Here is a 23,682-nt window from a genome sequence, read left to right as displayed (position 1 = left end):
CCTGCGCCTCCCCTCTTGCTGCATACCCCCTGCTTGTTGTTCTAACCTCTTTGTGCAGGACCCATCCTGTGTCAGGAAGCCGCGAGGACAGTTTAAAGATGATAGCGGCCTGGGGAAGGGGCGGAAGTTCGCGTCTGCTCACCCTGTAGCGTCCTGCTCACCGCCGCTGCTCCGGACCCTAGGCTGGCACTCCAGGGCCCCCGGTGGGGAGGTGCGGTGGTGGCGGTCCATGCCTGCAGAGCCAAGCGGTGTTTGTAGCCTGGAGCGGCCCGGGAGAGGTCCAGACGGAGCCGCTGTGTCCCGCCCGCCTCGCTCAGCCTCCAGGAAAGAAGCAGGAGGGGGCGGGAAAGGGGGAGGAGAGAGCTGACGACGGCCGGCCGGCGCGGGAGAGAACGAGGGGGGCGGGAGAGGACGAGGGAGGCGGGAGAGTACACGAACGGCGGGAGGGGGGCGGGAGAGGACGAGGGAGGCGGGAGAGGGGCATCTAGGAACAAATAAGGAGACCCGAGCAGCAAGGGAGGTGCCGGCAATGCCGGACCAGACACGGGGGCGTTCCCGGCGTCCCGTGACGTCGGCAAAAGCCAAAGAATGTCGGGAACGCCCCCGTGTCTGGTCCGGCATTGACGGACAGGCCCCTCGTCCAATGGCAAGGCTCCGTTTACGGAGCCAGCCAATCAAGGACGAGGGCCGAACCAAAGCCACACTATGGAACTCAACAGGATTTCGCCTGCGCGGAAAAGCTGCGCAGAGCGCAGCTTCCGCTAGGCGAAACCTAAAAAGCTCTAGATTAAAATGGATAAATTGGAGGATCCAGCTGCTAAGGTTGAAATAGAAAATTACACTTCAGAGCACAGCAGTACATCGAAATCATACTCTTCATTGTCAAGGGACACTTTTTTTTTGGGAGGAATTATGAATGCTTTTGAAAGGAATGCTACAACAATGCCCTTGGAGAGACTGACAAAGAGGAAAGGGCAAAAGAAGATAAGGTACAGGCAGGCAAGAAAAAGGAGACTGAAAAGGAGTGAGGCACCTAACAGACAAAATGAATGTGGTAAATGTATCGGAGCGTATTGTATTTAAGACTGAGTTAGAAGCATTATCTTCAAGCTTGTCATTCTGTCCTAGCAAGGAATTTGACTATACACAAGGTAGAGTGGACACGTTCCATTTCACTAGAAAATTGAAGTTAAAATACTAGACCATACCAACAGGTCTTTTTGGGCTAATACAGTTGAACGTAAACCTGCAATGAGCAATTTAATTATTAGTAACATTGAGGTACTACTACACGGTTATATAACATGAGAACAACTCAGAAGGTGTACCTGATTCTTTTTTTAACCTAGCAGAATTAAGGGTACAGCCTGACCGGAGCAGTGTTTCTAGCAATGGTCAGCACCACACAATTGATGTCTTTGAAAATGGAATTATCAAGGAATTGAAAAAAGCGAGATACACAAGATCTGAAGGTAGATTTAATATCACATTTGATCAACCCATAGCAGTAAAACAAATTTTGTCTGAATAATAATTTCTTCATTTTTGATGACCAACATTACAGACAAACCTAGGCCATGGTGTTTGAAACCTGCTTCGCCCCCAACCACGCAAATTTATTCATGGGCTGTTGGGAGGAGTAGGTCGCCAGCAACACACTGGTATATTACAACCACGTGCTGCTCTGGGTAAGATATATATTCATTTGGAAGGGGCTTGAAAGATTCAGTTTCATCCGTTAACGAAAATATCTTTAATTTAAAATTCCCATGTATTACAGACCGAAAGAAAACTAGCTATTGAGACAGGATAGAAACTGGAGACAAGTTTATACCACACTTTGACAGCAGGGAACAGCTTGATATATGCAACAATACTGCAGGGAACAGCGTGCTATTTGCAACAGTACTGACTCTCTGAATTCAATCTATAACATATCCTTTGGAGAGTTTTCTAGAGTGAAAAGAATTTGTAGCTCAGAGCAAAAATTTGAAAAAGAAAAATTATGATAACTAGATTTTCAGAGCGATGCTACAATAAAAAGATCATCATTTCTGCTGTAGGAAAGGTAGACATAATACAGAGATCCAACTCTCAGGAACAAACCACAGAAGAAGAAGAGGTCATAAGAGTCATAACTTCTTTTAGCAAAGGAACATCTACATTGAGAAACACATTAAAGAAGCATTAGCACAGCCTTACTGGTGATGACAATCAATCAGGAGTTGATAAAGCACGCTAATCACCTGTGAGTGTCTCAAGGTGCTGGGGAGGGGATGGTGCTGGGAGGGGAGGGTGGGTATTGCAGCTCCGGATCAGTCACAGAGCCAGGTCTTGAGGTCCTTCCTGACCGTGTGCAAGGAAGCGTCTGATGTTCACAGGGAGCTCGTTCCAGGTCTTGGCTGCGATGTAGGAGAAGACTCTCCCGCCTGCTCTGCTTCTGCGGATGCGGGGTACCTCTGCCAGGGCAAGGTCGAGGGAGCGGAGGTTTCTCTTGGGTATGTGGAAGGAGACTCTCTCGTTGAGGTACTTGGGTCCAATGTTGTTGAGGGATTTGTAGGTGTGGATGAGGACCTTGAAGCTGACCCTTTTCTCGACGGGGAGCCAGTGTAGGTGTTGGTTCATGTGCTTGCGACGTAGTGCTCTGAGGACGAGTCTGGCTGCGGCATTCTGGATGGTTTGGAGTTTGTGTAGAAGAGTTCTGTTGATTCCAGTGTATAGGGCGTTTCCGTAGTCCAGTCTGCTGGTTATGAGTGCATGGGTGCCGGTCCTTCTGCAGTCAGGGGAGATCCATTTGAAGATCTTGTGCAAGATACACAGGCAGTTAAAACTGGTGGAAGCGATGGCATTGATCTGGCGGTTCATGGAGAGGGAGGAGTCGAGGATGATGCCCAGGTTTCGTGCGTGGTCTGTAGGGGTGGGTGGCTTCCTGAGGGCCCCCAGGTGTTGTCCCAGGGAAGGTGCAGGTGCCGAGGATGAGGACCTCGTTTTTCTCTGAGTTGAGCTTCAAGAAACTGTCATTCATCCATGCTGCGACGTCCTTACTTCCTTCGTGGAAGCAGAGTCTGGTGTCTTCGGGGTTCTTTGTGAGGGAGAGGATGAGCTGGGTGTAGGATCATATGCTGAGCCCATGCTGTCTGACGATGGCGGAGAGGGGGGCCATGTAGATGTTGAAAAGCGTCTGGCTTAGCGATGATCTTTGGGGTACTCCATAGTTGATGTCACGGGGTTCAGAGAGGAAGGGAGGGAGTCTGATCCTCTGGGTTCTGCCGGAGAGGAAGGATTTGATCCAGTCGAGGGTGGCTCCTTGTATCCCTGTGTCATGAAGTCTGGCTGCGAGCGTGAGATGTGAAACGGTGTCGAAGGCTGCGGAGAGGTCTAGAAGGATGAGGGCTGCGGTGTGTCCCTGGTCGAGTAGTATGCAGATTTAGTCCATTGCAGTGAGGAAGGCGGTCTCGGTGCTGTGGTTGCTGTGGTATCTGGATTGTGAGGCATCAAGGATTGAGTTCTCTTCGATGAAGGCGGTCAGCTGGGCGTTTACGAGTCTCTCTGTGACTTTGGCCGTGAAGGGGAGGAGTGAGATGGGCCGGTAGTTTTTCTGGTCTGTTGGGTCAGCCGTTGGCTTCTTGAGGAGGGGTTTAACCTCAGCCCGCTTCCAGTCATCTGGGAAGATGCCGGATCTGAAGGAGACGTTGATGGTCCGTCCTAGTTCGGGTGCGATGGCGGCAGTGGCCCTGTGGAATATATGGGGTGGGCAGGGGTTCGTTGAGCCCCTGAGGGAGTTTTCTTCATGGTTGCTGTGATGTGTTCAAGGGTGGCGGGATTCTAGGTTGTGACTGTTGGCTTGTTTGCAGTGGCAGAGAGGGGGTTGGTGTTCGGCGTCTGTTCGCTGAAGTTGTTGTAGAGTGCTTTGATCTTCATATGGAAGTAGGAGCTGAGTTTGTTGCAGAGTTCCTGGGAAGATGTGAGGTCTGTGGCTTTGCTGTGGGGTTTGGTGAAGTGCTGTATGACGAACTGTTCCTTGGCGTTGTCTGCGTTGGTCTGGACTTTGTCTCTTATGAAGGTCCGTTTGGTGTCTCTTATGCGCTGGTGATATTCCTTCAGGGCGCTCCTCTGGTTGTTCCGGGCTTTCGCGTTTTCTGGTTTTGCCAGGTTTTCTCTAGGCATCTGCAGGAGCACCTGGCTTCTTGAAGATCTGTGGGGAACTAGGCGGCATTCAGAGGGCGTTGTTTGGCGGGGTGGCGGAGAGGTGCAAGCTTGTCGGCGCAGCAGGAGATCCAGCGGTGAAATTCTTTGACTGTGGAGTTGATGTTGCTCGTGGCACTGGGGGGCTCTTGGAGGAGGGTACTGTTGAGGAGTTCCTCTGTGACCTTGCTCCAGTTCCTTCGTGGCGGGCGCAGGTGGGCTGGGGTGCGGTGGAGGTGTTGAAGGTGAAATGGACGCAGTGGTGGTCTGTCCAGGGGGGCTGGTGGTGTGGCTGAAACAGATGTTAGTTCCTCCTGCGAAGATGGGGTCGAGGGTGTGTCCAGCTCTGTGAGTGGGCGTGTTGACCAGCGGCTTCAGTCCAAGGTTGACAAGGTTATTGGGCAGAGTGGTGGAGTCGGGGTCGTTGCGGCTGTCAAGTTGGTCGTTAAGGTCTCTGAGTAGAATGTACTCCATGGAGGTGATGGCGGGGGTGCGGCGAGCTCGACAATGGCATTGCAGCATTGTGATTGGCTGTGGGAGCCCTGGTGTCTGCTGCTTCCCCCTAGAACCCAGGAAGTGGACATAGGAGAGGCGGCCGGAAGCAAATTGTTTATTTTTTACCCAATCTCCCCACCTCACCCCATCCCCACACCCCGCCCCATCCCCACACCCCGCCCCATCCCCACACCCCGCCCCACTGCTGCTTCCAGGTACCAGCCGCCACTACTGTTCCTGCTTGGGGGTAGGTGTGAAGCACTTCCACTCAGAGAAGGGTTTGTTTCTGACCCACGAGAGGAAAAGGCTCCTACCTCAGGGGGTCAAAAACATGTCTAAAGGTAGCAGGCTGATGGGAGCCAGTCACTCATGCACTAGTGAGTTGGTAGGATTTCAGGGGGCACTCTGAGGTCTCCTCTGGGTGCATTTCTTAATAAATCCTTCACTGGCATCAGGGCATGAGTGTGGGTTTATTAGGCTGTGATGTTTGGTACCAAACATCTTGGAATTCGGTGAAACTATCATGGAGCTGTGAAACGCATAGTTGCAAGCTTCCTGTCCATGTACTCCGTATGGCTTCACTGTGCACGTATAATATCTAAGAATGGACTTAAACACTAAAGGAACATATCTGCTTGTGCAGTTATGGCCTCATATGAGATATAGTGCACCCTGCCTTAGGACTGACTTACCTATGCGTCTTGCAGTCCTGGTAGGCCTGGTACACAGGGATGTGTGCCAAGTCTACTCTTCTCTTTTATCTGCACCAAAACACACAGGCTGCTGTGACATTATGCCTGTGTTTGGTGAGGGATCTCTTAGGGTGGCATAATACATGCTGCAGCCCTTAGATATCCTTTCTGGTCACAAGGCCCTTGGTACGACTGATACCTTTTACAGGGGACTTATGTGGGAGCCAGGGGTGTGCCGATTGTGGAAACAAAGGTACAGTTTTGGGAAAGAACACAGGTTCTATGAACCTGGTTAGCAGGAACCCAATGAACACTCGGTCAAAGATGCATCAGAGTTAGACAAGAGGTGGGGATAACCTTGCCAAAGAGATACTTTCCTACACCAAATAATTGATTTCTCAATATAAAGCCCCCTTTAATGCCAGGGTTCAGCAAACAGAGACAGACAACCTGTCTGTCACACATAATCATATGTACATTGAGGGCACATGTTGGTCGGTTAAGTCACCACCAACTGAATGGAAAAAAAAGAAAAATTGCAAAGAAAATCCAGGCTTTCAACCTGCACTCATTTCTTCGGAGCGCGTTGAGTATGGGAGCCACTGCTATAGGTAGGTGCTGGAGTGCGGGTGGCCCTCTGGCGCAGCACACAGACATTGGAGGCAGACACACTGCTGAGACTTGACACCTTACTATCAGGACCCTCAGCACCCACCCCTTTGGCAATGTGGGCAGTTTGGATGACCTCCACGGCGGCTCTGTGTTGGGCCCCATGATACTTCCCAACTGTAGTGGCCCATCCCCTCCTGTAGAGCCTCTGTACACTTTTGTAGGGTAGTAGTAGCCTTTTCTAGCCTCCTTATTGACTTTGTCATGGCATTCATCCTGCCACGTCTGCTCCTCTCCCTAATCCTTTGCAGGAGCCTGTTCTCTGACAGCTCAGTGCAGAGTTGTGTGACGGCACCCGTCAGAGCATCCAATTTAGAGTCCATGCGGGCCTGATTATCTGCGAACTGCTTGGTAATGGTATTGAATCTCAGGGTCAATTTACAATTGATCAAGAGCATTTGTTTCTGCTGTAAGCGCTGAACCTGCAGCATCGTCTCTTCCAGCCCGCCCTACAACACCTGTCGGCCGGATGTCAACTTGGACCCTGATGGTTGCCTTCCCGGATGGTGTCTACGTCTGTGTGGAGAGGAGCGCTGCTGTTGAACCCTGCTGACTTGAATGCAGCTAGTGTGTGGCTGCCTGGTATCCTGCCCCTGCACTACTACTGGCTGGAGGAAGATGGACACTGTGCTGGACTGCCCATATGATGTGATAGGCACACTCTTGGGCTCTCCACTTGAAACGTCATCCATCTGGCTCTGGTCTTCTCCCTCATCTGCTGGTTTTTCAAAGAACTTCCACACGTGTCCCTCATTGGATAATGAGAATGTCATTTAAATGTTGTGTGACACAATATCTGATTTGGCTAACATTATTATTCTGATATCTGACATCAAATACACTGCTGATGTCGGAGTCTACATTTCCAGTAATGCACCATGTGTGGTTTTTCCTTCATGTACGTGGACCATCCCGATATGTCTGAGTAAGGTTGTGTTACATGCATGTAGACACCAGCTTTATGAGCATAAAAGGTAGCATAATAGCAGTTTCACTCTTACTAGGTGATGGTGAAAGGCTGATGTGTCCAGGCTCCCAAATCCTGCAACTGCCTCTGGTACAAGAGTTGTCTCCTCCATTGCCTCTGATGTTGAGGGTGGGGGTGCAGCCAACAGCGACGATCTCTCAAACATTCTGAATTCGTCAACCATCAGTGCGCGATACGCAAACCCCTCCCACCATGCACCTCAACTATACCCTCAGACCCAAAATGTCCAACCCACACTTGTATCTAACGAAGGGTTATCCTACATTCGATTGGTTAAGGAAGGGAGTGTATTGTCACACCACTCTGGACATGTCCATCTCAATAAATGTCCCATTATTTTATTTAATCATCACAACAACTTCCACCCCAGGAAATATGATTCAATCCATTATCAAATGTTCTCTTCCTTCATGCTGGTTATGTTGCAAACTTTGTATTTCTTTTTGTGCCACTCGTGCCTTTCCAGAGGAAGCGTATCCTCCGCTTGATGAATCAAATCGCATTTTCATGCAAACTTCTTGGCAGACACTAAGGATTCTTGAAGGACAAATCCTTCTCCACCTCACTCTTCCCTTTCAAACTCTTAATTTCACATATTTATTATTCTATTCCATTAACTTCATGCAGAGTAGAAAACCATGCTTCTATTGGAAACTAACACTGGCATTATTATTAACTTGTAATGCTTTTTCACTACGCACCAAGCCGATGCTGCATCTATCCACGCACAACCCATGTTAAAATTATTTTCCAAGCAAATGTTAATAACATGCACTAAAGCAGCATTGGTCTTTTTACTTTTGTTTTGTCCAAAGCAATTGCGGCCTAGTTCAGTACTTTAGTACGCACTTGCCTAGTAGCATTCTCCCTCGTGTTAGATGCTTTTCCACATACGTTTTCACTGCACACTGTTAATAAATGCTACTGAGGGTTCAATCCGAGCAGGTTTTATTTCATGAAAACCCAGTTCCATCAATAGTAAACTACATTTCACTTACCAAAAGCCCTTGTTACTCTTCATTGCCACATATTTTTGGTGACGAGCGAGCGAGCTGTTCACACAGATGCATCGTAGACATCAACGAAGTCAGCAGAAGCTATGCAGCCAGTATATTGAGGACAGGAACAGTTCCTGTGCTGTGGTCTAAAGGAGAAGAACACCGTGATATGGACCCTTCGTCCTACAGCGCCAAGATGCCTTGGCATAAGAGCGCTCTAAAAATAATTCAGTCAGTCAGTCAGACTGGAGATAAGTGGTGTTGAGCGAGAAAGCTGGGGAAGAAAAAAAAACTTGTAGATGCGCAAAATAGAGAGCACAAGCACAGCGGTGGAACGCATACGGCGCGGTGAAACACAGATTGGAGACGTACTTGATGTACGTGGCGGCCATCTTAGGCTCAAAGTAAACGTGGAGTTTGAGACTCTTGTTAGAGTAAAGCTTGTGCAATGTCTCATACGGCAACTGCCAGAAGGGAAATTATAATCAAGCTCTGCACTTGCTGGAGAAAGGAGGACTTGACTGACTCTTAAGTCAGTCATGAAGTACATTGAGACTGGCTTGTCCAACAAGAGGAAAGGATTTCCTGCAACTCTGGTCTCGGATAATGGTGCACAGTTTATCGCAGATGAGTTTAGACTATTTCTTGAGACAAGTGCCATAAAACATCTCAAGAGTTCTCTATCATCCTCAAACTAACAGGCTAGTAGAGAGAAGGAACAAAGTCTTAAGAGATGTACCCAGTGGGCAATTGCTAATAAATATTTAATTGTCAATGCAGTTAAGATTATGCGTTGGTTTTATCGTATAACTCCTCATCCAGCAACAGGTGTCTCTCCATTCGAATTGCTGCGTGAGGGAAGGGCAACCAAGTGCTTCTGTACAGCTTGGATGAACAAATGGGTATGTTCTAAGCAGGACCAAACAATAGATGAGATAGTCAGGAAAACAGTCTGCTTTTCAGGAAAAACAAAAACGTAATTTTGATGACAGAAACAGAATCAAGAAAAGGGAGGTAAAGATTGATGATTTGGTTCGCATTTGTAAACCTGTTCATGTGAACAAGGGCAAAACCAGGTTTGGTCCCCCGATCAGTCATTAAGGTGAATGGTAATAGTGTGCAAGTTGAAATGGACAATGGTAGAATGATAAGAGTGTGGTCCAAGTGGAACCAGTGCGAAGCAATTTGCAGAAGGGAGGGAAAGAGGGGGGGTTATCGTGATAAGTTGTGTGTGGCAAGGGAAACATTGGTTCAGAAGACTTGTACTCTATTGCAGGTGGTTCAGCTAAAGGTGTGAAGTTGAGACACAGCACATGGAGAATTACATTTCCCGGCAAGTACCGAGATTTTGTCTAGTTTTTCACTTTTGATATTGTATTCCTGGAGTCGGTGCTTTCTTTTGGGGTAGTGCAATACTTGACCATGTGGTCAAATATTTTGTTCATTTTACTTATAGATTGTTGGTATTCTATATGCCCATTCTTGATCTATTTGCCTGTGTTTCTATTTATATTTTGTTCTGTTTGATTATTCTGTATATGTGAATTTGTGTACATTTTTATTAGTGTTACAGTTTGTAATCTTTCAAAAGAGAAGAGCCATGTGGTGACCTCCGTATGCTGTCTCGTGCTGTGCATTGAATCTGAATGCTAGTGAGTGGATTCCATGCTCAGTACGTTACCGATGGTTGAGTCTGAGACTACGCAACCAGGAAAGCTCACTTCTACTTATTGATAATAAACTAAATTTCACTTATCAGAATCCTTTGTTACTCTTCATTGCCATAGGTACTAGCCCCCACTGGGTTAGGTCCTCAGGTTACTGACTCTCCCTAGGCTTGCTCAAAGGTCACCTTGACTCCTGAGGAGCACCAAACCCAGATGTATGTGACCCTGCATTCTGTTGCTCTAGATCTTTGAAGATCTGGAACCATTCCAGATTCCTGGGCTCAAACAGAGGTTCAGACCCCCTCCCCCCCCCAATTTCTCTGCAAATCTTAATCACTTTAAATTCCTCCTTACATATTCTGCAGCCAGGGAAGGTGGATTTCAAGGCATCACTCGATCAATAAGACAAGGACCAACTGGATTTTGACTTGCTAAAGTCCCTCAAACTCTGTGGATTTAGGCTATACCAACAAGTCTTCGTTTAATTCTTGGTGTGAAGCCGAAAGGTAGGTAGGTAGGAGGGGGTGTCATGCCTGCCCCAGTGCTTCTATTTCAGCTTCAATTGGCTTCTGCATTCAAATATTTTTGTCCATATAGCCCATGGTCCTTTAGCACAATTTTGGTGAAACTTCCCTCGCAGTCAGCAACCTATATTTAAGCTGTGGACATTGTGTATCACTGTTCCAAAGACAGCCCAAAGTTTTGGCTGTGGGAACCTTCTAGCTTGTTCCATTGAACTGATTGCTCACTCACCCCAGAACTCCTAGCCTCCAAGCAAACCTGCCGGAAACTAGAGAAGAAATGGCGCAGTGAACAAATACTGGACAGCCACGCAGCACACAAGGACGCCATCCGCAACCACTACCACCTCATCAGGGCGGCCAAGAGGACCTCCTTCAAAGACAGCCTCGACAACAACGCACACAATAGCAAGGAGCTCTTCAACATCGTGAAGGAACTCTCTCCAACCCCAGCTCCAACACCAATGACGTCACGCCGTCGCAAGCCCTGTGCGACTCCCTCGCCACCTTCTTACACCGCAAGGTAGCAGACATCCATGACAGCTTCAACACCCAGACAGCCGCAACAGACAGCACCACAACAGACCCTCCGTACGCCATCGACCACTACCCCCGGCTAGCCTGGGCCAGCGTGAGCATCGATGACTCTATCAAGACCATGCGCACAATCCGCTCCGGCTCCACGTCAGACCCATTCCTGCACCACATCTTCAACAGAGCAAGCAGCTCCATCGCACCCCACCTGCGCAACGTCATCAATCTCTCCCTCGATACCACAACCTTCCCAGAGATCTGGAAACACGCCGAGATCAACGCCCTACTCAAAAAAACCTAAGGAAGACCCAAGAGACCTCAAGAACTTCTGGCCCATCTCTCTGCTCCCCTTCCCGGCCAAGGTCATCGAGAAAACCATCCACAGACGGCTAACCCGATACCTCGAAGAAAACAAAATCCTGGACCCTTCCCAGTGAGGGTTCCGCAACAACCACAGCACCGAGACTGCCCTCATCGCCGGCACCGATGACATCAGGACCCTGCTGGACAATGGCGAGACCGCAGTACTCATCCTCTTAGACCTCTCTGCCGCCTTCGACACCGTCTGCCACCGCACACTATGTGCACGCCTCCACGCCGCAGGGATCCAAGACAAGGCTCTGGATTGGACCACCTCCTTCCTCTCCGGCAGAACCCAGAGCGACCACCTCCATCCATTCCATTCCAAAGCCTCCAAGATCATCTGCGGCGTACCCCAGGGATCCTCCCTCAGCCCAACGCTGTTCAACATTTACATAGCCCCACTCGCACACGTAGCCCAACAGCACGACCTCAACATAATCTCCTACGCCGACGACACTCAGCTGATCCTCTCCCTCACCAAGGACCGACAAAGCCAACCTCCACGAAGGAATGAAGGCCGTCGCCGACTGGATGAAGACCAGCCGTCTGAAGCTGAACTCGGACAAGACGGAGGTCCTCATCCTCGGCTCCAACCCTTCAGCCTGGGACGACTCCTGGTGGCCGACGGTTCTGGGGGCAGCCCCGACACCCACCGACCACGCACGCAACCTGGAAATCATCCTCGACTCAACGCTCTAAATGACCAAGCAGGTCAATTCCGTCTCCTCCTCCTGCTTCAGCACCCTCCGCATGCTCAGCAAGATCTACAGATGGATCCCGACAGATACAAGAAAGACAGTCACCCAGGCCCTCGTCAGCAGCAGACTCGACTACGGAAATGCCCTCTATGCGGGAGCCCCGACCAAGCTCATCAAACGACTACAACGCATCCAAAACGCCTGGGCACAACTGATCCTCAACGTACCACGCCACGGCCACATCACCCCCCACCTGAGAAACCTGCACTGACTCCCCGTCAACAAGAGGATATCCTTCAAGCTCCTCACCCACGCACACAAGGCACTCCACAAGACTGGCCCAGCCTACCTCAACAGACAGCTCTCCTTCTACATCCCCAACTGTCAGCTCCGCTCCGCCGACCTCTCACGTGCCACCGTCCCGCGCATCCGAAGAACAACCACGGGTGTGAGATCCTTCTCCCACCTCGCCGCCAAGACATGGAACACCCTCCCACTGAGGCTACGACAGACCCAAGACCTGCTGACCTTCAGGAGGATTCTCAAGACCTGGCTGTTCGATCAGTAGCGCCCCCCTCCCCCCCCAGCGCCTTGAGACCCTTGCGGGTATGTAGTGCGCTTTACAAATGATTGATTGATTAAAAGCAAATTTTATCTTGAAATGTATGGAAAAAGAATGTAGCAATCATGAGGTCTCTCTTGCATGCAGGCCAAAACAATTAAGTCAGTTATGGGTTACAACTATAGTACTAGCTCAAGTGGTGGTCTCAGATGATTGGTAGGATGCCCAAGATGTGACAGACCAGCACAATAAAGAAAGAGCTCGCGCATAAATCTCACATTGTCAAGCATCACAGAACAGAAGAAATAAAACCAGACCAGGGCTGGTTTGAAAGAGGTGGATGGTGGCCTATGGATGCTGGAGCTGAGAGGAAAGGGCTTGCATTACCATCTAACTCAACCAACCAATCAGGGACACACAACAAAGCATGGTGGGTTCTTCATTGTGACTTTTAGTAATCACTGCGAGAATCAGTGTGGGACTTGCAACCTTCCTGTGCTGTAAGGTTCCTGCTACACTCAGCTTCTGAAGTATTCTCCATTACCTCTCAGATCCTCTAATACTACCATACTGAGAGATGTACATTGATACCCTGTTTATAAGCATCTATCATTCTGAAACCTGGGTTGTCTTCTTTCTGTCTCCAATCTCTAAGCCCTTTTCCCTTGTCGAGATCCTGCTAGTGAGCGCATGTGATTGAGAGCATAGGCCAACCCTCCCGGTGAGGGGTTTTGTAGATTATCATCAGATCGCATCTTGAGCTAGTCTTCTTTGGCCAAATCCTGACAAATGGTACAACTCACTTCTAAATTATACCCACAAGGGAGTATTGGCTAATGCTTAGCCCGGACAATGAAGCAGCCTAAATTAAATTGATGCTGTTTTGGGGTCTCATGGACACTGCGGCAAGGAGCTTGTCATTTTGGCTCTCTTTATGCTGGAAGGTCGGGCTCAACTCTTTGAATCTCAAGCCAGAGCTGAAAGAGAAATTCGTTTACCTGTTAGATGGGAAAACGCTGTTCAGCCCCTCCATTGATAAGTCCTCCAAGAGTGCTAGTGGGCACGGTCATGACCAGCTACCTCTAGCTGTTTCTAAAGAACAAAGTTCTCCTTTCCACTGGCGAAGGCTTTTCAGTCTTTCAAGGGCAACCTCTCTCTCAAAGTCTCCAGCCGCACATGATCCTCCTCAAATTACCCTCCGCAGTCCAAGAGGATGGACTTCACGGAAAAGGACAACAAGCTGGTTCTCCTGGCCTCAAGGATGGCAAAAAGACCCAATGGTTCTCCAAGGGTCTTAGGCCCTCCTGGAAGCCATCTCAGGAGTCTCACTGCACTCAGTCGGGGGAAGGTTTTATCTCACTACCATCAGCAGACCCGGGTTTCTGTCTTTTCAATTCTTTATTGAGTTTTTCTGATTACTGTAACAAGAGTGGAACATTAGAAATCCTTTCTCCTCACTGTGGGTGCGTGTTTGCTTTTCCCTTTTACTTTTCTTCCTTGATGGCTGTGTTCTTCTTTTCCCCATCTGTTTTAGTTACCAATTAGTAGTTTCTTTCATGAGGATATGGTCTACAGATGAGTTAGCATTTTACTTTGCTGATTTTCTCGCCCTGCATGGCGATTGGTCGGTGAATTTCCAATGTGCCACTCGTTACAATAATGAAAAAGACACAAGCTACTGTTCATGTGTGTATCCTTTCGGTTCAAAATAGCTATGCTGTACGCGCCCCCTACTCCCCGATCCAGGCCCTGTCAGCCTCACAGAAACCTCTCCAAGAGGTCGAGAGGGTCCTACTTTTAAGAAGAGTAGATTCAGCCCCACCCTAAGAAATGGACTGAGGTATTACTGCCTTCCAAACAGGATTATATATTGTAAGCGAGTTCCTTCACCGGCAGAAGTTCTAGAATCTAGATGCTGGCTTGCGATGCTGCAGGTATGATATATATAAAAGCCCCAGAAAAGTTGTGAAATAAGCTTGTGAAGGGGTTTCTGGTCCTGTCACTATGTGGCAAGGTAGATAGGAAAGATACTACACAATGCGAGTCATCTCAGTTATCTTTATTTGTTACGTCTTGTGTAAGTCTCAATTTCACTTATGTTTTTTTGTAAGCATGCATACACAGTACGTTCGTGAATTATCAGATGCTAGAACTATCGTACTGAACATTTAGGAAAGTTCAGCCTATTGTTCTGAAACGGTTTCCTAGAGGTGGGGTTGCCTTATGTTCTAACTTTCTGTAACCAGGACAACGTCACTTTCATGCATGAAGGTTTCATCTTTATGCACAGCTTGGCAGGGGGTGAAGGGCCGCGTCGGTTTTGTGCTCCTTCTCCCTCCTTTCTCTCCCCTCAGGTCCTGTTAATGTTCACCGCATGTTGTGCCTCATAAGTAGAAGAACCACGTCTCGGAGCAGGCTGCACACCCCTCCGCTGCACAGTGTTCTCAAGGCTGAGAGGCTCTTTAGGACAACGAGAGGTGGACCAACTGGACGCCGCTGTACCTGAGGTGAGTGTTGTCTTTATAAGAGGTCACTTCACTTCCCATAGTAGCTCCTCACAGCTGAAACAGCGCTATCGGCCTTAGAAAATGGACTCACTCTTGGAACAATGATGCGCAAAGTCATTCAATTAAAATCATGTTGATGTCATGGCATAGCTGTTCTTCAACTGATTCCTTTATTATCACTACCCAATGTTTTCGCCATCCTGATGCCATATTAACGAGGTCAAATCCGGCGCACCATACATATTGTGACTTTGTGTTATTGCTTGGCGTAATATCACTCTCTAGAATATCCGCCCAAAGTATGCTATACATGGTACACGCTCTACAAAAGAAGATTTTTTACTCTCACAAATACTTCAGGCCTAGCAACCCGTTTTAGAAACTTAAATGAAACAAAGTGCTCTGAAGTGGGCCCTGGCGACATGTTTTGCTTTCTTAAACACATCACATAGCATAACATTATGTTGTATAGCACAAAATAACAACACACAGAATAGCATAACGTCACACCAGATGCACCCACAGAATACCTAATTCCTCTCTGATCGACATGGTACAACTACCCAGGACGGTGTCAACCGCGCCGAAACTCACCCATAATGCAAGTCTAAGTGTACAAAGCTCTCTCCGAAGTGGGTTAAAGGTGACATGTTCCACTCTATGTAATTCACCAGAATTAGACGACATGACATGGCCAATAGCTGCACATTGCTTATCAACAAAGCATGTTCAGCATTTGCTGCACCGAGAAGCCACGCACTGCCAAATGTTGTACTTTACAACAAAACCCTAACAATGGCATGGATGTGCTGTGGGTGACTCCATCTGGGGACTTTTTTTGTATACATTTCTGATGCAATATTCTTATTATGATGCACCTCTCTAGTGGCACCATGGGTTTCCATTAGCAACAGAGTCCCTAATGAGTTACCAACTGTGCATATAGCTGTATATCGGATCAGCATTTTGGGGCGTGCTTCTTTTCAGGAGTGTTTAGGAGTTTGGTGCTAGACAAGTCAAGTAAAGGTGATTCCTTTGTTTCTTGACCCTCCGAGGTATGGTTCAAACAGAACACTCTGGTACAGATTCATCAATAGTTCACACAATGCAACACAGCAAGACAACTTGCTGAGCTGCGTGAAAAGGAGAGGGCAATGTGCTATATTTACCAATTTACGGACATTTCTTGCTCTCTACCTGTGCTGGCACACAATCTGCTGCCTCAATCAATCAGGTGTTTGTTAAGCGCTACTACTCACCTGTGAGGGTCTCAACGTGCTGGGGGGGGGGGGGGGGGTTTGCAGGTTCCAGTCCATCAAGGAGGGGGTCTGTCGAAGAGCAAGGTTTTGAGGTTTCTTGTGAAGATGGGGAGAAATGTCTGAGGTGGAGAGGGAGGGCGTTCCAGGCACTGGCCGCGTGGAAGGAGAAGGAGCGGCCTCCTGATCTGGTCTTTCTGGTGCGGGGGACTTCGACGTAGGAGAGCTGGGCTGAGCATTAGGGTCCTTTGGGGTATTTGGAATTTGAGTCGGCTGTTCAGGTATGCTGATCTGGTGTCGTGGATGGCCTTGTGAGCGCGGGTGAGTATCTTGAAGGTGACTCTAGCTTCGATGGGGAGGCAGCGGAGTTCGCGCAGATGCTGGGAGATGTGGAAGTGTCTTGGCAGGTTGAGGAGCAGTCTTGCGGTGGCGTTCTGGATGTTCTGTAGCTTGCATGTGAGGTTTTAGTTTATTCCGGCGTAGAGTGCGTTGCCATAGTCGAGTCGGCTGGTGACCAGGGTGTGAGTGACGGTCTTTCTGTGTTCGAAAGAGATCCATTTGAAGGTCTTGCGTAGGAGGCGGAGGGTGTGGAATCAGGAGGACGCGACGGCGTTGATCTGGCGGTCCATTTTGAGTTCGGAGTCCGGGATGATTCCCAGGTTGCGTGCGTGGTCCGTGGGCTGGCCGGACTTCCGAGGGCAGGGGGCCACCAGGTGTCTTTCCAGGCGTTTGGTGTGGGCCCATGATGAGTACTTACGTTTTGTTGGTGTTTAGTTGAAGGCAGCTGTTTTTCATCCATTTGGCGACGGCTTCCATGCCTTCTCGAAAATTGTGTCTGGTTGGGTTCGTTGGATAGGGAGAGGATGAGTTGGGTGCCATCTGCATATGACACAATGTTGAGTCCGTAGGTTCTGACGATGGGGGCGAGCGGAGCCATGTAGATGTTGAAGAGCGTAGGGCTGAGGGATGACCCCTGGGGGGCTCCACAGGTGGTTGGTGTAGGGTCTGAGAGAAAAGGGGGGGGGGTCTGACCTCCTGCGTTCTGCCGGAGAGAAAGGAGTGGATCCAGTTGAGGGCCTTGTTTTGAATTGCTGCCTCATGGAGTCTGTGTATTAGGGTGCGGTGAGAGACTGTCAAACGCCGCTGAGAGGTCGAGGAGGATAAGGGCTGCTGTTTCTCCTTTGTCCAGTAGGGTGCGGATATCGTCTGTTGCGGTGTGGAGGCCGGTTTCAGTGCTGTCATTTTTTCTGAAGCCGGATTGGGAGGAGTCGTGGATGTTGTGCTCCACAAGCACCAACGTAGGCACACTTGCAGCATGGTGTAAGGGTGTGTGCGTTGCAAGCAGCATTGTTTTTGTCAGGAAGGGACATCTTCCTGCACAAAAACAATCCTCTGAGGATTTCCCTCTAAAGAGGAAACAGCAAAGAGAGCTAAAGACATTTCTCTGTGTTGCGCCTCTGGTGGAAAGACCTGGCATTTGACACATTCTCAGGTTTACCAGTGGAGGTAAATCTGAGAATGCACCAAAATCCATGGATAGATGTTGTGGAAACACCTACACTCCACCCGTAGAACACCTTCCCGGGCCAAAGTAATGAAAGGCAGCAACGTGCGCTGCCCTGCGTTACTCCAGATCTACCAATCAATGCAGGGCCATGCAGGGTGGCCTTGTGTTGCTTGCTAAATCTGACGGGGTTTGCGTTGCCCTTATGACACCCTGTGTGACGCAAGGGCAACACAATCCCTTGGTAAATTTGGCCCTCTGTCTTCTCCTATGCGCAGAGTAACACTGCCTTGAGTTACTGCGTCCTGGGAAGATGTTCCATGGGTGGAGCTTGGGTGCTCCCATGCAACCACCCGTGGATGTTGGCACATTCCCAGATTTAGCGACACTGGTAAACCTGGGAATGCATCACAAATCTAATGCAAGCCTACCCACCAGAGGCACAACCAAGAGAAATCTCTTTATTTCTCCTTGTTGCCTCCTCTTCCTAAGTATGTTGCATTTTGCAGCACACTTAAAAAAAGGAAAAAAACTCAGAGGATTGTTTTCATGCAGGGAGACGTCTCTTCCTGCACAAAAATAACCCTGCCAGCAACGCAGGCACCCTTGCACCATGCGCTATGCAGCAGTGTGTGCGCCAGGGTAGGCAGAGAGCAGTAATGCGCCATATATGGCACATTCCCGCCCTTAACCTTTCACTCCGCGCAGCACAGCAAGTTGCTTTGCTGCATTGAACCATTGATGAATCTGGCCCTTAGTGTCTCCTCTTTTTTTCTTGCCTCTTTCTCTTCCCCTTAGTGAGTGGGTGACTCATTGTGCCCCGCCTCTGGGGCAGTGTCCCTTTATTTTGATTAGTCGTTCTGTGGTTGGAGCACGGACACTGGACCATACCCTGCTCCTGGTTCCCCTTCCTATCCATATTGATGCATCCTCTTGTCTGTAGCCAGGGGTGCAGGAAACCCCCCCAATTTAGCAGCTGAAGTGCGGGCTCCCACTGGGACTCATAAGCTGGTGAACTGGGTCCACCTAAACATTAATTGTTTACAGACCTCTTATGTCTGCAGGTTTGCAGACAAAATGACAATAAATGACACTGCTACCAAATACCATGATAGAGTGTTGGGAGCTCCCAGATGGCTTGCACAGGGATGGAAAGACATACACAAAAAAGATAAAAAGTAGAAAAAAAGATGGATAGATATAACAGGAAGTAAACGGAAAGAGAAAGAAGGGGTGACAAGAAGGAAGGAAACGTGAAGTGAAAGATGGAAGAAAGGTAGGATGAAAGGGTGAATGAATGACTCGATGGAAGAGGGAGAGGATTGGCTGATAAAAGTGTCAATGGAAGGGAGTATTCAAGAATGCACAGATGAAGAAGAGAGAGTGAATGGATGTGAAAAGATTGAGGATACATGAACATATTGAAGGTTGGATGAAAAGATGGACTGATGGGGCAATGGGTGGGTATCTGTAAAGGTGAAAGTATGGGCAGATGGATGAATGAATAGATGGAAGGATAAATGAAAGGAGAGTGAAAGGAACTCTTTTTAGGAAGCTTGTATCTGCTAGCTATGCGCACTCGCTCTGATCAGAGAGAGGTATGTTTCAAGTGGGGGGGGGGGGGAGGGGCTATTTTAATATTATGGCTACTCCCTTGTCTGTAGCTACGTCTTTATATCCACGGATCCTGATCTAACCACTAAACGGTCTCTACCAAAATAGGACAGTTTGATTTGGAGGTGTACCTGCACCAATGCGCTCTTCAATTTATGATGACTGCTGGACATTAGTAATGACCTTGTGAGACGATGTGTGCCTTTGATGACCCCCTGTAGGGAACGATGACCTAGGCCCCCGATCATGGAATTTTGAATATGTATTTCATTTCTACCCCCCACACTCCTTATTTTCCATGCCAGCAGGTAGCGCACACTCCCTTTCTTGTCAATCCTCAAGAGTCGGCCAGACTTTAGTGTGAATCTGTGTCACCGGTCGGTATTTCTGCCCCAAATCCAGCCATTGCAAGATTTCCCCGCCAAAATGGGGAATAACTGCTCGGACCTCGGAGTTACCAGGGCCTTTAATGGTCAGTGTTCCCATATTTTGGAAAAAAAGACACTGACATTTTCTGCCTGCTCTGTGCAGTCAGAAGTGTCAACTGGGATGCCAGTGTGCAATGGGGGTGGGGTGTTTGTAGAGTTCTGGGGCACGCTCGTGCCTATGCGAGGGGAGCATGTTCTGATCCTCCCACTCCCATATTGCTATAGGGCGCGTGGCAATGTTGTTGCCCGCCGTCCCTGCTCCCGAGGCGAATCTGGCAGGGCAGGCCTAAAACTATCGGGTCCAGCGTTTTCAGACCTAAAACGTCCGAGCGCAGACTCACAATTGCGAATTGGAGTTCCCACTACCAGCGAAATACCTCTCCTCGTATCATGGGCGCTTCTGTGGAAAATGCCGCAGGTTCATTTCCGTCCCTGCCACCTGCACGCACGGCGAGCACTTCTCTTTTCCATGCAGCTAGGAAATGTGTGCCAAAGTGCAGGGATGGGTGGAAAAGTGCCATTCTTTGCAAGCCTTCAATTAGTACTACAGAGAACTAAGCCATGACTGTGCCACTCTGCAACATTTTATATGCATTTTAAATCTCGCTAATGCACAGTGTACTGATGGGTGTGAAAGATGGCGAGTCAGTCCGTACAATCAATCCCAGAATAAGCGAGCTCGCCTTGCAACCTCTTCCAGCCCAACAAAAGACGTCTCTTTTTTGAAAGATTGACTTTTGGTATCCCCGTCTGATGTCTACACACAAGAAGGACTCTTGCTTCTTCCCAAGTCATGATAGGACGTGTGTCTGCATGGAAGGGTGAGTGTGACTGCAACAATCTTTGTACATCTGTCAGCAATGGAGAAAAAGAACATCATGGCCTTGCACCAACCTCCAAACCTTTATTTTCCCATGCATTAAACTCCAATATTACCCAGTGTTAATGGCAACTCTGTTGATATGATTTAAAGGATTGGTGTTTATTAAGAGCGTTATTATCACTAATTATACTGGTCCTTCTTGAAAACTCTGCATGAAACTTTCGAAAACAAAGGAGTGCATGCATTTGACCGACTCCTGGAGAGTTTCAAGCAGATAGTTCACATGGGTGGTAAGAAAGGTTGTGGTTGCAAAGAATATTTCCCATTCAGATTAAGAAGGGAGAGTTCTGCAAAAAGGTATCCCCAGGCCTGCAGGTTGAACAATACTGAATATGAAGTCGGACTTTTGATTTGATGTACATGTGCTCAACTTTTTAAAAAAAATATTCCTTTAACATAAATGAAAACGAATCCATTGCCTACAGATCGGCTCGTCAGGTTTGTCTGTAATATGAATTTGGCAATCCCAAGTATAAGACCAAATAAAAAACAGATCGTCCCTTGTGAGTTGGCAATCAAACTAATGGTATGGTTAGTTGCATAGCTCTTAATAACTATGATAATGGGCCGAAGGGCTTTGAGGACAGATAGCACGCTACTCTAGCGAGACCCAGTGTTGGTAGAAAGAAGTGTTTGTTGTTTGCTTAGGTTAGTAAGTGCGAGTTGTTGTGAGAACACATTAGTAGGTAGCAGCCACAACTGTTAATGTTTTATGCTGAGTATGTAGTCCTGTTAGCCTTAATATCGAGGAGAGTTTCGTGTTTCTTGTTTACATAAGTAAGTTAACTGTGGATTGATAACATTTGCCTTTTAAATTAGTATAGGGAATTCTTGGAAAGTAAGAACTTAAAAAAAGGCTGCCACCCACCATGTCAGGTAGACATGGGAATAGGGCCATTGGGAAGAAATCTTGTAAAGAAGGGACTTGGGGCACTGAAAATGGGTAAACGGGTCAAGGGTAGCCGACAGAGCTATATTTAGACAGCATGTGCTTGAAGAAACTCTCTTCATTTATTGACAGTGGTGTCAACAATGCAAGATCAAAATTTCTGAAGCCCGTAGTCAGATTTGAGATTTTTTTTAAACTGTTGTAGCTGCTCCAGGCAGAATACAACCAAGCCATATACCCACTGGGCATAACTACCTTCCACCTGTGGGTCATATGTAAAGGGAGCATGACATTAGACCATGCTCAATAAGAAACGGGGCAATGGGTTCTGGCCACAAGCCACTCTTTTTGCCCAGTGCTCTCTAGGCACAATAGGCCACGTGCCGTAGGTAATGGGGTGAGAGGAATTGGTTGCAAGGCTTGGTTCGGGTCCCAGAGCCCTAATTCAAACCTTTGGAGACCAAAAGGCACCGCTAGAGGGTAGGTAAGGTTTCGTTTTTTTATTATTACTGTGAGAGCCTGCCTCATTTCATAAAGCTGTTCTTGTAACTTGCTGCAGGTCGATTGGTTTGTGAATATTTACACCGAGTTGAAGTTATATAAATTGTATTGTATTGTATGTTGGATTTATATAGCGCTTATAACCCAGGGGTCTCTAAGCGCTTGCCTTGGGAACCCGTCCTGGCTTTTCCCTGTGAGATAGCCCCTACAGGGCATCCCCAAGGTGAAAGCCAGGCATCCCGCCGCGGGGGGCCGTTGTGGAGATTAAGCAAGCTTAATGCCCAGAGTTGCAGAGTGTGAACCCATGATTAGGTCAGGCACCGAAGCGAGAATTATCGAGTCCATGGATTATCGAGTCCATGGACATTTGAACTCAAGACCCTGCCGCGTCGGGAATTGAACCCTGGTCCCCGGTCTGACCTCTGCTTCAGGGTCTGTCTGCTCTAACCAGTGAGCCACACTTCTCCACATATCGCATATAACGGCGTCAGGCTAGACCCTGCACTATTCCGACTGTCGAAGTGCTTGCCCGGGAGGCAGTTTGCATGTCCTCTCCTGCGCAGAGTCTCCACCACACACCAGTCCCATGGTGCTAGCTCACAAAGGTCCAACTGCCAATTAGAGCCTGGCTACCTACAAACTCCTAAGCAGAATCACCCGGGCTTTAAGACCCCCTCCTAGGCCTGGAGCCTCACCCTCTTCGCTCCACTCTTCGCTCCTCTGGTACCCCACGGTTCGCCACCTTGGGCCCATATAGCGCCAAGCCCCTCATCGCAACTCAATCAGGCTCCCCCCCCCCCCCACCCCCTCTCCATCCCCATGATGGCCCGGGACCAGCCTCCTCCACCTTCTCCAGCCCCACCTGCCCACCTCAAACCTCACAGTCGGAACACCTTCACCATCATCTACCCCCCCCTTCTCTCTACAAAGCTTCGGCGCACTTTCAAACAGAAACTCATCTGCAAACATAAAGAAACCCTAATCACTGACATCTACCACTCGACCTCCTTAGGACCGATGAAGATGGATCTAATATTTCACACCGAAAGACCCGAATATTGGATCTCCACGATCAGAACGCGGATGCTCATCGCCAAAACTACCTCCACTCCTCACAGCTGCAAACTAACTGCGATTCTTCCGTTCAGATCAGCTGGCAGAGGTTATACTACCGTGACTATCTTCACCAATGGCACAGTCCTCATACAAGCCAACAATGACAACCTGGAAGCTTTTGACTCCTTATTTCCCTCTCTCAAGGCAGCCCTCCCTACCCCTCCACACCTCGCCTCTTCACCCTCACCGACCACTCTCTCAGCACACAGAGAAGACCTCGACACGCCCCTTCTCGATCCACTCGCAGCCTGCCAGGCTCCCCCCCCCGCCCACCATATCTCATCCCCCTCGCCCACCCATCCACCACCAACAGGAATCCCAACCCTCACCCCCCACCCCGCCCTCTAACCATCTCACCCCCCCCAGCCACAGCCACCGACCACCGCCTAGGACAATTCCCTTCCTGCCAACAGGCAGTCCCCAGCCAACGAGCCTCCCCTCTAGTCTCCCCCCTACTCTCAAACCTCCCCTGTCCATTCCTCCTCCTGTCCCTCTCCCTATCTCTCCCACGTCTAACCCCCCCCTAGCCCTCTCCCCAAACCTCCCCCTCCCACTATCCCGATCCCTATCTCTCAACCCACCCTCTCTAACTATAACACGCTCGGCCCCTCC

This window comes from Lissotriton vulgaris, chromosome 1_1 (assembly GCF_964263255.1).
Source record: "Lissotriton vulgaris chromosome 1_1, aLisVul1.2, whole genome shotgun sequence".
Taxonomy (NCBI): Eukaryota; Metazoa; Chordata; class Amphibia; order Caudata; family Salamandridae; genus Lissotriton; species Lissotriton vulgaris.
The sequence above is the reverse complement of the archived record's forward strand: the minus strand, read 5'-3'. Positions refer to the sequence as shown.